Below are 17,701 nucleotides of genomic sequence, written 5' to 3' on the forward strand. Positions count from 1 at the left end.
TTTCCAAATAGGTAGTACTCATTTGCTAGAATAATTAATCTTCTCACAGAAGCTGGGTAAAGAATAGTTACCCAAAAATAGTAACTGTTAATGTATAAAGGTTTCTTTCTTTTTTACAAAAATTTAATTCATTTAAATTTACTTTTTTCTTTTTTCGCTCAGTGTATGATAGAATAAAGGTTTAAGTAAAGTTAGATAGGTAACTCTCCTTTACCGAAACCCTTCATTTCTAACAATTCCTGTAAGGTTATTTATATTAAAACATCAATCCAACAACTCATAGTGCTCTGTCCATTAGACTGGCTTAAGAGGAGAGACCCTGACTCAACCACCTGCACAAACCCAGCACTTGGTACAACAATTGCCACAGGGTAGTCATTAAACCAACCTGAATCACAAACAGCTGCAGTGGTTATTTTTCCTATTCCTAAATGGTGTCTTTTTTTCTTCTTCATTGATTTTACAGATCAAAAGCAAACAAATGAGGCTTACTCAAGTGATTACCAGATTTCTGACTTAGCCCCTCACCAACTGTGTGATATTGGGTAGATGATTTAACCTCTCTGTGCCTCAGTTTCGGCTTCTGTAAAATAGAAATTAATTTTAGCACTTGTGTTCTGGTGTTACGAAGATTGAGTGAGTTAACAGTGTGCTGCTTTGTGCTGGCTACTGTGTTATCATCACAACTGTCATCATCACCACTGAGAAGATGAACACAATCGTAGTAGGAAGGGCTCCGTTTCCCAGAGAAAATAACTACCATGCATCTTTCTCTGTAAATACAAGTTTGTAAACAGTGGGCAATGACTGAGACATGAACAGATATTGTGTAAGGCAAGTAAAATGTAAATGGTAGCAACTAAGTGGTGGTATGTGGGTGCTCACTCTAACACTCTTTCAACTTGTCTGTGTGTTAGAAAAATTTCATAAGAAAATGGCAAAAAAAATGCATAAAGGAGAGAAATAGGTGAAAAAGAAAAGGGAACTTAGCATAGAAGATCAGCCACACTATCTCCCCACAAAAGTATTATTCATCAATAACAATAGCAACATAACTATGATTTTTTTTCCTTTTAAGAGATGGGGTTTCACTCTGTTGCCCAGGCTGGAATGCATGGTTCAATCACAGCTCACTGCGGCCTCCAACTCATGGGTTCAAGCGATTCTCCTGCCTCCGCCTCTCAAGTAGCTAGGACTACACGTGTGTACCACTACATCCAGCTAATTAAAAAAAAACTAAAAAATTTGTAGAGCAGGTCTTGTTATGTTGCCACAATTGGTCTCAAACTCCTGGCTTCAAGTCATCATCCTGCTTCAGCATCCGCAAGTGCTGGGATTAGAGACATGAGCCACTACGTCCAACCTAACCATGACCTTTATAGAAATCTCACCTATTATTCTGTTTCTGTCTTACAACAATCTAAGGAAGCTACTCCAAGTATCACTGCCATTTCAGAAACTGAAAAACAAGAACAGAATGAAAGACCTACTGAGGATCATGTAATTCATAAGTTACTGTGGAGATCTGAACAGAGTTCTACTGCAGCGTTCCCACTGCCAGAATAATTAACACCATTTCGTGCCTCTCACCATGGAAGAAACCACTCTCTTCTTCATCATTGTGGCCCCAGTGCCATAGTTATTGACAAATAACAGGCCCACAAAGATTGCTGCATGGATGGAATGAAGGGAGGGAAAAATGGAGGGAGCTCCCTCCATTTTTATAAGGAACATTGTTGTGGGTTTTTTTCCACCCACTAGACCCAAACTCTAACCAAATTGTGATTATAAAGAGGACCATTACTTTTATTAAAATGGTATATAATAGTTTCTAATTATAAAAATAACACATTACAGACTACAATTTCTCTTACCAAAGAAAATAAAATCAATGTATTTCCTACATGTGGATACTGGTAGCCATTTTTTCCCTCAAAAAAGACTTATTCAGATTTTCCAAATGTATCTAGCATGACATCCATTCACATGAAACTTACACAGATCTGAGCCATGCCCTGGAGTCGGTCCAGGCAGAAGCAAGCAGGGTGGTGAGCAGTTTGCAAAACATGTCACACAAGGAAAAGCTGACGGAACTACGTCTGCTTCTCTTATAGGAGAAAAGACTAAGAATGACAGGAAAACAGTCTTCAAATGTTGGCAGGGCTGCATATGTCAGAGGGAATAAACGTTTTCCTGTGAGCCAACTGGGAACAATGTGTAGAAATCATAGGAAGAAACATTTTTGCTTGATATAAAGAAAATGATCAATTTGAAGTTGTGGAAAAAAGTGAACTATCTTATAAGGCAGAGCTCTCGCCATCAACAGCCTTGCCAGGAGCATTATATATACATTCAAGGTAAGCTAGATACCTTCAGAAGTCCTGTCCAACTGCAATAACCTGCAGTTTCTAAATCCCATATACATCTATGAGGTGGGCATCATATATATCAGGTTAGCAATGTATGGCACAGGTGGCAAACGCCCACCACACCACATGTGATACACACACACGCGCGCACATGCAGACACACACAAAAAAGCCACCCTAAGATGAATCACAGATATTTGTAAAACTAAAATTATGTAGTAATAACTAATTTCTAACTCTGTCGTTGAGTTTCTCACAGTTTGGAAGAATGTGGCATGCCAGGGACACATTTTTAGTTCAAGTCGTAACACCCAAAACTGAAAGCCTGCATGATGTAAAAGAGTAACTGCTCAACTAGTCCAAACGCTTGATTTGCACTGACTAGCCATGTGACCTTGGACAAGCCACCGCACCCCGATAGATGTCAGTGTCCAAGGGAACATGGGACCTGCTACAGTCACCCCTAGCCATATGCAGTGTATTAAGCCCTGCCAATATAGCTAGTGCAACTAAGGAATCTGTAACTTAAATAGTATTTTAATTCTATCTCACCGTCATTAATTTATTAAATTTAAACAGCCACATGTGGCTAGTGGCTATCACACTGAACAGAACTCTCTAATGATTGCTGACAAGGCCACTGAAGAAGAAAGTCAAATTCCAGACCAACCTCAACCCAGCATCTTCTGCAAGATCTCGATACCATAGAGAAAACTGTGACAGAAAGAAAAGAGAAAAAACCTGAGACTCAACCTCAGAAGATCCTTAGGGCTCCCGTCAGCTATTGTCTAGCCCATACATCATCACCCCCTATCCTAGGAGAGACAGCCTGGTAGCCTTTTAGCTTTGACTATCCAGGTTGGGATCCACATCCAAGTACAGCAGTGTAATTATCAATGTTTCCTGGAAAGACGACATGTATAGAACAATGTCCTATGGAAAATGCCCCCACCCAGCCATTTACGCTATTATGACGGTATTAGTGGATTAGTGAAATATCTGTGAATAATTAGTGAACATTATTGAAAAATAATACTTCTTGTAGAGTAGCTACCTTCAAATTAACTACCTCTTACGAAGTAGAGCATTCAAATTATTTTAGCTTTCAAATCAAATCACGTGACCAACTTTTAAAGTTCTTTCGCAAGCTTAAAAACACACAAATACTAAAAGCCAGAAAGTGGCTAGGCACAGTGGCTCACATCTGTAATTCTAGCACTTTGGGAGGCCAAACAGGGGTAATTCTAGTACTTTAGGAGACCTTGAAGTCAGGAGTTTGAGACCAGCCGACCAACATGGTAAAACCCCGTCTCTACTAAAAATACAAAAATTAGCCAGGCTGATTACAGGTAGTGGTACACACCCGTAATCCCAGCTACTGGGGAGCCTGGGGCAAGAGAATCACTTGAACCCAGGAGGAAGAGGATGCAGTGAGCAGAGATCATACCTCTGCACTCCAGCCTGGGCTGACAGAGCAAGATTGTTGCAAAAAAAAATAAAAATTTTTAAAAAGCCAGAAAGTGTGACTTTTTAAAGAGTTGCCTAGGTTGTTTTTAAAACATATATAAAAAATCTAGGCAGGGTGCAGTGACTCAAGCCTGTAATCCCACCACTTCGGGAGGCTGAGGCAGGCAGACTGCTTGAGCCCAGAAGTTGGAGCCCAGCCTGGGCAATGTGGTAAATCCCCATCTCTACAAAAAATGCAAAAATAGCCTGGCTTCGTGGCACGTGCCTGTAGCTGTTGCTACTTGGGATGCTGAGGTGGGAGGATCACTTGGGCCCAAGAGGTGGAGGCTGCAATGAGCCAAGACTGTGCCACTGCCCTCCAGCCTGGGCAACAGAGACCCTGTCTCAAATATATATGTGTATGTGTGTGTGTGTGTGTGTGTGTGTGTGTGTGTATTAATATATATGTGTGTACACATGTCTAGAAAAAATTATTTTTAAAAAATTGCCAGGAAATGTCAAAAATAGCCATATTCCTGAGGCTTAAGGGAAGCCTAGCAACAAATTTACTTACATATATTAGTAATATCAATCATTATAGCACCAAAGAATGACATCTCAAAATAGCACATGTGAAAGAGCAGTGACCTGCCTATCATAACTAATTTGACAAAGAAGTTCATAGTGCATCTAGGAAAGTATCATTATTTTTGCAATACTTTACTTTTGCAATGTTTTAAAGTCTGTTTTTTTCTTTTTTCTCTTAATCTAGGCAACTGCCACCAGAAAAATCGTAAACAGATGATTGGTTCATAATGTATAACAACAGAGTAAAATGCTTCCTAGCACATAGTTCAACACCAGTGGCTAGTCTCACACAGAAAATTTTCCTGGGCAGGAAACTCAGCGTCACCTGATTCTTCTTCATTCCTAAACTGCATTCTGCTGATACTGCATGTCTCTTGTAATTATTATGAGTCCTACACACACAGAACAAGGCAGACAGAACCTTCACTGCTGTGGCCCACACCAGCATTAGCTTGCCTTCCCCTGCTTAATTGGCTCTGATCGCTGAGCAGAAACAACTCACTGCCTTTTCCTTTTCACAGGCTGACTCAAGTATTCCTAACATCGCTGGGCACGGTGGCTCACGCCTGTAATCCCAGCACTTTGGGAGGCCGAGGCAGGTGGATCACTAGGTCAAGAGCTCGAGACCATCCTGGTCAATATGGTGAAACCCCATCTCTACTAAAAAAAAAAAAAAAAAAAAAAAAAAATTAGCTGGGCATGATGGCACGTGCCTGTAATCCCAGCTACTCAGGAGGCTGAGGCAGGAGAATTGCCTGAACCCAGGAGGCGGAGGTTGCGGTGAGCCGAGATCGCGCCATTGCACTCCAGCCTGGGTAACAAGAGCGGAAAAAAAAAAAAAAAGTATTCCTAACATCATTAGTCATATTTCACAGTGTCTAGAATAAAAAACACTGACATCTCATTCCAGCAATTATTCCATTTTATACTTTGAAGAAAAGAAGTGATCAACAACTTCCAATCTGCCTAAAATCTCAAGCAGCTAACACTTCTGGAAAACAATTTGACTATGTCACATGCCTGTAGCCCCACCTTCTTGGGAGGCTGAGGCAAGAGAATAGCTTGAGCCCAGGAGTTCAAGGCCAGCCTGGGAAACACAGCAAGACCCCCCCATCTCAAAAAAAAAAAAAAAAAAATACGAATTGACTAAAAGAAGATTTAAAGTTATGCAAAACATATAATGGACAGTATTATAATTTCTAAAACAACAAGAAGCTGAAACACAGATTCTTTTGAAGTTTGCTTACAGACTCCAATTAAGAGATAGAAGTCCTCCTCACGTCTTCTCAATTAAAACCATTCCATTTTCTGCTGGCACAGTATCTATGGATGAGACAAGCACAGCGGCCGACACTTGGAAATGCATAATGAGCACTCAATTTGTATAAACATGGAAATGTGGGCTTCTCCAGTAAGGGAGGGAGGAAATCCCCAGCAGTAAGGAGTGAAAACTAATTCCCCTCAGGGCAGTCATTCCTACTTTCTCGGTAGTGCCAGTTAAGTAGAGGCCAGGTGTCTTAGCTCCTGTCTGTAATCTCAGCACTTCTGGAGACAGGAAGATTGCTCGAGGCCATGAATTCAAGACCAGCCTGGGCAACAAAGAGAGGCCTCTCCATCTTTACAAAACAAGTTGTAAAAATTTGCTGGGTGTGGTGTCCAGTATCTGTAGTCCCAGCTGCTGCACTTTGAGAGGTTGGAGTGAAAGGACTGATGGAGCCCAGGAGCTGGAAGCTGCAGTGAACCAGCATCATGCCATTGCACTCCAGCCCTGGTGACAGAGCAAGACCTTGTCTCTTAAAAAAAAAAAGAGAGAGAAATCCACATCTAAAAGAGAAAACATAATAAAACTGTTGTCTGTGCTAAATACCTTCATTTCTACCACATAACAGTAGCTGTTTTAACTAAGGCAGACATCACCAAAAGAAACACGGGCCTTTCAATACTATCCAGCCTTTACTCTCCTGCTATAGAGAGAATAACGATGCCAAATCCAACATTTATCAACTTGAGGATATCAAAAAAATGCCTCTACATCAAATGGGTTTCAAAACCTCCGGAACACCTGTGGGCACACTGCAGGCGTAATGCTGCAATCACAGCATGTTCACCCAGGTCTGGAGGCCCCACACAGTGAGTGTTACTTCCACTTGCCTATCTGCACAGGAGCCTTTTCTCTTTTTTTCATATGAACTGTTTGTCTCATAGCTCTGTTCCTTTTCTTTCTTCCAATAGATACCCACAATGACAGAGTCCATTTGCCAACTCACAGCCAGAGGCAAAGAAATCATTACCCACGAAGAAAAGGGGCCCATAATCACATCTGGTGATTATTCTCCATTTCATACATGCTTTTCCCTGAGGCCTCAGTCTTCTACTGAAAATATTTTAATTGTCATTATAAAGTCATGAGCATCCACATGTAGAGCTGGTTTGCTTCAATTAGAAGTCACTGCAACCAAAGAACAAAGCACTTTCAGTTTCCTCCCTCACTCTCATTGTGTTTAATATCTCCATTGGGTGAATCTCATGATTGGCTCACTGAATTGAAGAAATGCCCCCAAGTAGGAAGTCTAAATTCTGCATCTTCAAAAGATGGTCTTCAAAATCACAGAACGAAAAGCTGCTGAATCGCAGAATATATATTGCTATTTAAAAGTTTATAAATCTTTTAAGGAACGGTAGAATTCTTCACTTAGAAAATTCAGATCAATTTATGTTTATGTTTCATTTGTCTTGAACTAGAAACTGAGCATAGTGTTCAACAGATTCAGCTATCCACTGATTCGTCGACTTTTATTTCTCTGTATATGCTCTTCAGGCTATGATGTGGAGAACTATCGAAGAAAAGTTAAGGCCCAAATGCTGGATTTGCCTATTCCTCAGTTAATGACAAATATTTTTCAAATGTAGGCCTATAACTATAAACAGTTCCAACTTTCCTTGAATCGGAGCACTTAAAAATGTGTATAGTCTGTAGGTTAAACGTGTTGTTAGTGAAGTAAAAGGTGACATCATAGAGTGTTACTGCAACCTCCGCCTCCCGGATTCAAGTGATTCTCCTGCCTCAGGCTCCCAAGTAGCTGAGATTATAGGCACCTGCCATCATGCACAGCTAATTTTTGTACTCTTATAGAGATGGGGTTTCACCATGTTGTTGGCCAGGCTGGTGTAGAACTCCTGACCTCAGGTGATCTGCCGGCTTACGCCTCTCAAAGTGCTAGGATTACAGGCATGAGCCACCACGGCCAGCTTCGTAATACCTTATAATCTAGTATTATTATGATTTTCACCTATTGCTTATTACTTTCATGCAAATTCTAATTGACTTTCAAAAGTAAAATCAATAAAAATGACAGCTGTTTATGTAACATTTACTATGTGCTGGACCTTCGTCCTTGCTTCTATTAACTCATTTAACCCTCCTAACAACCCTATGAAGTAGGTACAGTTATTTCTTCAATGTCCTGGGGAGCAGTTGTTTTCATTTTAAAGTTCCTACTTCTAAACTATACTAACAAAGTTCAAGTTGCAAGATATCAGATTATAAACAACAGGCCAGGCATGGTGGCTCAGGCCTGTAATCCCAGCACTTTGGAAGGCCGAGGTAGGTGGATCACTTGAAGTCAGGAGTTTTACCAACATGGTGAAACCCCATCTCTACTAAAAATAGAGAAAATTAGCTGGATGTGATGACAGACACCTGTAATCCCAGCTACCTGGGAGGTGAGGCAGGAGAATCACTTGAACCTGTGAGGCAGAGGAGGCAATGAGCCAAGATTGAGCCATTGCACTCCAGCCTAGGTAACAGAGCAAGATTCCCCCTTCACCACAAAAAAAAAAAGAGCATAAACAACAAAATTAATTCCATGTCCTTAGAGCATACCAAGGTAACTGCTTTGATACTGCAAATGACCAATGTGATTGGTAAAATAATTAAAGGTATTAATTCTTAGGCTATTTGCTCATACCAAATTTCCAAAGTGAATCCCACCCTTCACTGTGCATGAGGCATACACACTCAGATATACATCCAGACAGCACATTAGCTATGGTTGAGAGAGCAAGAACTTCCGGCAAGTATAAGCCTCAAAACAATCTGTAACCTGATTTTGAAAACCAAATATTAACTTCATCACCTTCTTTCCCAAACCTTCTAACAAGAGGCAAGTCAGATTGAAGTCTCTCTCTTCCTTCCTCTCCATTCTTTGAGGTGCTAATTAGCAGAAAATGAGAGTCTAAGGCTCAGAATAATCTACAGACTGAAATAATCAGTCTTAGAAAAACTCAAGAGCTGAAATTAAATAGGCCTTACTAATTTGCACCATGAAAGAGGCCATTTTTTATGTTACTGCTGACTGATCCAAATCCAAGATAAAAATACCACCAAATCAATATATTCCTCTGGAAAACATGTTTTCAAAAGTTTGTCATGATCAAAGCAAACACTGTGGTTTATTTGTTATCAGTTTATCCCAAAAAAGCTACTACTATTTATCTCTTTTGTTTATGTGAAAATAAAATCCAAATGACTTGAACAGGGCATGGTCCAAAGTAAGTGCTCAATAAATGTTTACTAAATGAAATGCATGAATGAATCATTAGGCCCCTCAGCATTCTCACTTATCTACTTTGTCTCCAGTCCTCCTCTCTGAAAACCACATTGCACAGAGCCACCAGAGGAATTCTTCTAGAACACAAAAATAATCATGTCACTCCTGTTCACAGACTTCCCCACACCTCATCAGCAAACTAAAGTTCAAACTCTGTCACAGAGCACTTTTGTTACATCTCCAGCTCATTCTCTCACCACTCAGTTCTTGGCCTTGAATATATGGCAGTAACACTGAAACTCGCCATGCCTCCAGGGTGTTCTCTCCTACCTTTTGTGAACTGGATGCCTTAGATAACTGTTGTCTTGATAAGTTGTACGTATCTTTATAGCTGCACTTAGCTCACCACATTACTACCTGCTTTAACGTCCAGCTTTCCTCTCTCACTAAATATGAACTCTGTAAAGAAAGATAATCTATTAATCGTTGTCCCTCCAGCATCTAGAAGAGTACTCAACAAATAGTGGGTCCTCGATAAATGTTTACTGGATGCTTGGATAGATGAATGGATGAGCAAAAGTAAATAGTATTACATCTATCCAAAAGGAAATTCACAGGCAACCGTGCATTTGAGGATGATGATGTTAGGCCTGCCGAGAGGAAAAGAAAATATATTTAAGTGACTCGAATGAAATATTCTCTATTATTAGCAATGATCACAGAATTTACGGTCATCATGTAAGATGGTACCTGCGGAAACTTTTGCTTCATGTCTCAAGGCAGTGAGGCTTAAATTCCCCGAGAATGAAGTGATTAGGTAGAAGCTATACATTCTAGGTTCTCTGCCCCATAGGTAGCATTCTGAAAGCAAATTCTAAAAACAGCAATGGCTTTCAGCCAGCGCTAAGAAAAACAGTGCCATGTGGGCATACACAGTTTCCACTGAGTGGACCAGGGGAGAAGACTGGCTCAAAGCAACCTCAACCATCACCCAACAGACATACGAGTCCAAAGCCACTCTTGTGGTAGAAGAAAAAGCAAATCACACCTAAGTACCTGTTGCACACCTGACTGGTACTGCAGAAGCTACCATACAATTAGAAGTTTTGGTTTGTGTCTTAATGGAGGCAGCCACCTTTGACACAGGTGCTGGTTATCGCTGGCCACAGAGAAATCTGAGCATCAGTGGGGACAAAACCGAAGAAATGTGCTGTTGCTACAGCTAGGCTGTGTCGGCAATGGTGCCAGTAATGTTCCCCCCGCCCTCCCCGATGCTATTCTCCTGTGCTTCAGGCTCTGTCCTCAAATAAAGCACTGGGGCAACTGGACTTTCTTTCTTGAAAACAAACATTCTGAAATGCAGTCTTAAAAACCAGCCAGGTGCAGTGGCTCCTGCCTATAATTCCAGCACTTTGGGAGGCCAAAGCAGGTGGATTGCTTGAGGTCAGGAGTTCCAGACCAGCCTGGCCAATATGGTGAAACCCTCTCTCTACCAAAAATACAAAAATTAGCTGGGCATGGTGGCACATACCTGTAATCCCAGCTACTCAGGAGGCTGAGGCAGGGAGAATCGCTTCAACCCGGGAGGCGGAGGTTGCAGTGAGCAGAGATCACATCACTGCACCTCAGCCTGTGTGACAGAGCAAGACTTCATCTCAAAAAAAAATAATTTTATATATATATACACACATACATAGATTGAAAGTTTATTGTCCTATTCTATGTTTATATGTATTTAAAATTCCCGAAATGATTTATTCTCAAGGAGTTTTGCATAATACAAAGTTTTAAAAACACAGAAGCCATAGTTTTGTTTTAAAAAAATATGAAACATTTCACAAATTTGTGTGTCATCCTTGCACAGGAGACATGTTAATGTCTTTATTGCTCCAGTTTTAGTATAAGTACTACCAAAGTGAGGACCACAGTTTTTTTATTTCAAGATGTTAATTTCAAGGTAATCAGGACACAAAAAGCAAGAAATCAAGGTTATCAAGATTATCTTACTGAAAGGAAAATGCCAAAATACTGATACCAATATATTTAAACACAAATTTCATCCAACCTGTCATAAAGTGTTTCAATTAATGTTGCCAGAAAGAGATTACACTCTTCTCTGTGGATTGTTATATACTTATGAAAATTATTTATATCTTTAAAATATTTTTGTTTTTCACTTAAAAGGAACTTTAGAAAGGCACGATTCTTCCTTCTACATCTATGTACATCTCAAACCTTATAAAGACCTTTCTTGGCATCCTCAAAAACCACAATCTGAGCCTACCTTAATTCCCAACACCAGACCCACTCTCTCATGCCACTACCCAAGTTACGGAACAATCTTCTATCTCTTCTGTGACACTGTCACATTTAAATGTCCTCATGGCTCCTGAGGCACCCACTACCAGACTCACCAGAACATGTCCAATCAAATCACCCCATGGTACTCAACCCATCCCACTTCCTCAGAGCCAGAGAAGTCCACATTCTACCCTCGTGTGGACTTTAGAGCCTCTTTCCTTCATACACTGCCCTCCCTCGCCCCATCCAACTCCACTGTGATTTTATAATAAGAAATATAAGGCCAGGTATGGTGGCTCACTTCTGTAATCCAAGCACTTTGGGAAGCCAAGGCAGGTGGATCACTTGGGGTCAGGAGTTTAAGACCAGCCTGGCCAACATGGGAAACTCCATCTCTACTAAAAATACAAAAATTAACCAACGTGGTGACGCACGCCCGTAATCCCAGCTACTCGGGAGGCTGAGGCACAACAATCGGTTTAACCAGGGAGGTGGAGGCTGTAGTGAGCTGAGATTGAGCCACTCAACTCCAGCCTGGGTGACAGAGCGAGATGCCATCTCAAAAAATAAAAATAAGGTCTTCATCCCCAGTTCCTAGCACAGAGTTTCTAAAACCTTTGAATCTCCTGGGTGATAGGAATGAGAAAAGTGTCTCTTGTTCATAATAAGCCCATTTTCAGTCACACCTGAGTTTAGGCAAATGAGATGACTCTTGGTGAGCCCCTAGAGAGCTTCAGGATGAGGGCTGGTGGTTGCCAGAGGAATCAACCATGAAATTGGAGGAATGAACTTGCAGCCCCTGCCCCACCTCTGGGGAAGGAAGAAGGGATGGAGACTGAACTAATCACAATGACCAGTGATTTAGTCAACCATGACGATGTCATGGAAGCTCCGTAACACCCCTACGTTACAGAGTTTGGAGAGTTTCTTGGTTGGTGAACACATGAGGTACTGGGCGGGTGGCATCTAGAGAGGACCTGCCCTTCCCCTATACCTTGCCCTCTGCATGTCCTGCATTTGCCTGTTCCTGAGTTGTGACCTTTGCAATTAACCAGTAATAGGAAGTAAAGTGACTTCGTGAGTTCTGTGAGTCTTTATAGGGAATTACTGAATCCAAAGAGTGGGGCTCATAGAAACTCAAGATTTACCATCTCTTGGTCAGACGTATAGGAGGTCTGGACTTAAAACTGGCATTTAATGTGGAGGAGTCCGGTGGGTCTAAGCCCATAACCTGTGGGGTCTGTGCTAACTCTGGGTAGTGTCAAAATCGAAGAACTGGTTGTTGGTGTGGAAAAAATCCAGCCATTTCTGTTAGAAGTGTTGTGAGGAGAAACAGATCCCAGACCCACCCAACATGCAAGGGCCAGAATGGCTTAGGTCTCAAGGAAAACATTCTAGAAGAGCTGTTAGACTTAGTTGACACAATTTTTTATAACTGCCTATTTCAATACTATTAAGATATAACCTTCTGCAGTCTGGTGGTGCTTTTTTATAATTTAGTAGGCAGAACTTCAAGAAATTCACAAACTTAATAAAGGTGACTAAGCTAAAATTTCAAAGGTCAGGAAAACACAATCTCTGGAATCAAGACTAGGAATTCTGGCAACTAAGTTATCAAAATATTTTCACCATTTATAAATTCTGGCAGACTTTCTCTAATAATACAAAAATAAAGAGAAACAAAAATATAGCTGTCCAAACACACATACAGTAGAAACAGAAAGAAAGATGAGTGTACCCCCTAAAAGTCCCTTTTGCAATGCAGCTTTCTTGCTACTTTAGACCAAGTATTTCATGTGGTCCAAAGCATGAGCCCACATCTGGCAAAAAAGAGTACACCGTCTAGACTGTGGCTCCTTAAAGGAAAAGTATGTGTCTAAGTTATTTGTAAATTTCCAATGACCTACACAGTTCCTGGTGCAAAGAAAACAATAAATGGTTGATTAATAAAGAGAGGCTGTCGGTCTTACACTTAAAAAAGGGAAGAACTATTGATAAAGGTATTTGGGTTTATTTACAAATTCATTATCAAACATGAAATCTAATTCAAACAATAGGAGATAAAAGTTTTTTTTAGTTTTTCATAGAGTTTCTTATCTGGAAATTTTGTAAATCATGTAATTTTAGTTTTCCATTTACCTTCCCAATCCAACAAAATCTTTCCTTGAGGACAAGTGTCAGCAAACTACTCCAGAGAGCCAAACCTGACCCACTATCAATTGTTGTAAATAAAGTTTTACTGCAAAATAACCACATCCATCAGTTTGTATATTTTCTATGGCTACTTTCAAACTACCATGGCAGAACTAAATATCTATAACAGAATCAGCCCAAAAGCATAAAATATTTGCTATCTGGCCCTTTAAGAGCAAAAATTTGCTGACTTCTGCTTTAGAGTATCATATAATACTAAATATCCAATAAAATACTGTGTTTTTAAAATAACTTGGGAGATTTACTAAGCTAAAGTTATTTACAAGATAACTGGATATGCTATTCACTTTAGGTCCATATGGCTTTATTGACATCCTCACAATTAAAATCTACCAAAGACACAGTTTCAAAAGAATAGAAGCCTAATGATAAAATCTTTTCTTGCCACCTAATTTATGCCATGATCTACTCTGCTTTGAGAGTCCTTAAAGAGCAGAATAAATGCCACAGAGGTAAGAAAAGGAAAGAAAAAAGTGCATAAAGAAGTTCAAAAGAAATGTAAGGCTATACAAAGTAGAACCAAGTACAGGGTCACACACACAACATCCTGATCACTCCACATACTGAGTAAACGTGGTATTTAACAAAATGAGTTCAGAGTAACGTTAAAGAAAAAGAAATGGCAGAAAAAGTAAGTGAGCCTTTTGGTTTACTTAACCAGGCTAAAAGGCTATTCACAAAAAAGTGCCCTTTTGGAAATACAGCAATCTCAGCCCTTGAGGAGACACAAGGAAGACCATGTGAAGGGATCAAAGGCACTTCACCCTGACTTGTACCCATTTCACCAGAAGGTTCATTCCATCCACCTTTCAGTGCACAGAAAGAAGCAGCAAAGCCCCAGAGCCACCTCGAGACACACAGCCTGACTACCTCTGCTCAATGCGAAAAGCTCTCTGAACAGCTAGGAGGTCTCGCCATCCTCTGAAACAATCTTGTTTATGCCTACCAAACCCAAGCCCAAACCCCTTCATCTTCCATCTATCCAAATTCTATACATCCTTCATGGTCACATTCAAAATTCCAAGAGAGGGACCCATTCTCAAAGATGAAGTAAATGGTGCTCCCTGGCATTGTACAACACAGTGGCCCCAATCCCAACTCCTCCAGAAAGTCTCTCCCACCACATCACAGCAGGCTAATATTCCCTCTTTCTTTCCTCAACATGTATGTTATGGCCCTACTTGACTGTAAGCTCCTAGAAGATAAGACAATATGTAGTTCTTTAATACAAAGCTAATAATGGCACTAACACCAAATAGCACCTACTGAGTCAAACTTTGTGCTAAATGGTTTGCATGCATTATCTTATTTAAGTCTCAAATAATCTTATGGATATGTGTGACCGCCACTTTTTTTAGTTTTACAAACGAGGAAACTGAGACAAAGTTTTAAAATTGCCTTAGGCCATACAACCAGAAAATGGCTGAGTCAGGACTCTGACCAAGGTCTGTCTGATTTGAAGAATAATGTCCCTAAACTGTACACTAACTCTCACACCAAAAGTATCCGATAAAACCTGCTTTTTTTTTTTTTTTTTTTTTAAATCCCAAGATAGTGGATTGGAGGCACTGTGAGCATGCCTCCACCCCTTGGAAAGACAAAACAGTGTGGAAAGACTCACGCTGTGAATTTTTTTTTCCAAGAAGAAACACAGGAATTTACTATGAGGCAGATGGAAAACTCTAAGTCCCCAGAGTATGAGAGGAGAATAAACTGCCTCTGGGATGTACACTCCTACTGCAGAACCTGGCAATCCAGGCCACAAGGGAAGCCCTCAACCCTACCCAGCACTAGAGCTGATCGAGTGAGCCGTGGGGAGTACATGAGAAGCAGCAGCAGTGGACATGCTTTCAGTGCACTCCCAGTCTCCAGCAGGAACACAGGGAAGCCACTGCTGATCTTACTTCACAGGGGACCTTGTGGAAGTCAGCCAGCTAACTCAGGCAGCAATCACATGTTGAGAGAAGCTCAACCGAAATTCCAAATATAATCTTGAGTGGGAACAAGTTCCCTTGGCCAGAACTGAGGGGCAAGTAAAAGTGCTGCAGCCATAAGACAGCACAGGAGCTGGGTGCCCCTGCTGTGTGGGCAGACCAACGGAAATGTGGCTTGAAAGCCATGCAAAGGCTAATGGCCTAGGGCAGTTTTGAGTTCTGAGTGCCAGCTGCCTGGAACCCAGCTAGCTGCTGTTCATGGAACACTGTGGTTGTGAGACCTGCCTTGCCAAGTGCATGAAAACTGGGTAGAGCTTACTGCGACCTGCTTTTCTCCAGTCTCCATGCAGACTCTCTGTGCAGCAGAAGCGGCTTTGCTCTTCCCTTGAATGTACACCAGCAGCCAGAGAGCTGCCCTCTGATCCCCACTGGGACTGCTGCTTTTGCCTGCATATGGAGAGCCAGAGCACAGACTTGTCTGACCCAGCCCCCACATGGCTTTGCCTTTCCACCTATCCTGGTAGCTTAACACAAAGGACAGAAACTTTTGGGAGCTCTATGGCCCCACCAATTGCCTGAGAGACCAGAGTACCTTCCCTGGATACATAAGGCAAGTGCAAATCGTACCACCATCACGGCTGGTGCTGTTTTCCAAGCACCACCTCCTGGTTAGAGGCCAACTGACACAGGCCATTATAACACCTTCAGGCAGAAGAACATAGCCCGCAGGAAGGAGACAACTTATACGTGACCTCAGCAATCACCATTGCCTGCATCATCCTGGCTAACCAAGAGGTCCCAGGTCTGTCCATGTGACCAGTTCATCTACCACTACAACCAGTATTTGAGAAAACCAAAACACTAAAGTTTTTTTTATAACCAAGGAATCTCACAGCACTCCCCTTCCATCCTCATCAGAACTGGTGCTGGTACCCACTGCTGGGAGATCTGAGAACAGGTCACATCACTGGATCCCTAGGAGACATCCCCAGCACCACCCTGGAGTGTGGCAGCCCCACTAGGCAGCTAGACCCAAATAACAGCTGCATCCACAGTAGTCTGGATTTCAGGGACTTCTACTCCTAGGGGAAGAAGGAGTGCATGACATGAAGGGAGCACTCCATGAAACAAAATAATCAAGATGGCAGGCCTTGAGTCCCAGAGCTTTTCATTTCTGGGAAGTTTCTTTTAGCAGGGGCACAGCTGCAGTGCTTGGCTCAGCAGAAAAAGTCTGTGGCTCTAACCCAACAGCCAGTCAGCCCTGGTGCTCATGAAGGGTCTTGGAGAAGTTGATTTCTTCTCCCTGTCATCCACCATCCATCGACACAGCTGAGGCTTCCCCCATAGGAGCTCAGCGTGGATGCACCTGTAGACAGCCTTTCTGGAATACTTCAGGGTGACTGCATCCACACAGAATGCACGTCCCCTACGGTCAAGCTTGGATGAAGAGTACAGTCACAATCCCTTTCCATGTTGAACATCAACATTCCTGCAGAAAAGAGGTGCCTGTCTGATCTGAATAGCTGGAACTCTGGATCAGGAGTGTAACTGGGAGGTGGATCACTTTCCTGCTGGCCTAACAGGAAAGCTGAGGTGGCTTCTTCCCTTCCCCTTGCAAAGACCTCAGTGCATTTCACTGAGAGCTGCCCCAGCTGCTTCTATCAAGGCTGGGACCTCTGCCCACCACTAAGTATTGCATTTACCAACTTGCTTTAGCCACAACCGATTTTTACCCATGGATATCTCTCCTACTGGCCTGAAGCCTAAGCTGCTCAACTCATTAAATAAAGTTCTGGGGGGAAAATAAATTAATTAAAAAGTACACACCACTTGGGGGTGAGATAAGCTTCAAGAGACCTCTGCAATTCCAACCCGAGGGAAGACAGTGAACCTGCTCACATACCAAGCACTATGCTACTACAACCAGCATCTGAGAAGCTATCATACAAAAAGACTCTCTATAACCAAGGAACTCATACACAGTCTTCACCCCTGAAAGCACCAAGAGCTGAATTAGACTACAATACACTATAAACATTAAAGTCACATCCTTAAGGGCGAAAAAAATGTTTTTAAGTCAAATCAAAAATAAATTTAAGAATAATTAGCATAGCCTTCCCAAATGAGAAGGAACTAGAAAAATAATTCTGGCAGCCAGGTGCGGTGGTTCACAACGCCTGTAATCCCAGCACTTTGAGAGGCTGAGGCGGGTGGATCACCTGAGGTCGAAAGTTCGAGATCAGCCTGGCCAATGTGGTGAAATCCCATCTCTGCTAAAACACAAAAATTAGCTGGGCAT

At 41.7% G+C, this 17,701-nt stretch overlaps 1 protein-coding gene and 1 non-coding gene across 10 annotated transcripts in view; both read right to left on the reverse strand.

Annotated features, from left to right (window-relative positions):
* CARMIL1 (capping protein regulator and myosin 1 linker 1) overlaps window positions 1-17,701 on the reverse strand; it is a 342,171-nt gene that overhangs the window by 221,100 nt on the left and 103,370 nt on the right. The window lies entirely within an intron of this gene.
* On the reverse strand, window positions 10,773-10,876 carry LOC135269329 (U6 spliceosomal RNA). The gene has a single exon (XR_010337633.1). It is a non-coding gene; the product is annotated as a U6 spliceosomal RNA (small nuclear RNA).

Source organism: Aotus nancymaae, unplaced genomic scaffold, assembly GCF_030222135.1.
Source record: "Aotus nancymaae isolate 86718 unplaced genomic scaffold, 86718_ANA_hifiasm-v0.15.2.pri h1tg000051l, whole genome shotgun sequence".
Classification (NCBI taxonomy): Eukaryota; Metazoa; Chordata; class Mammalia; order Primates; family Aotidae; genus Aotus; species Aotus nancymaae.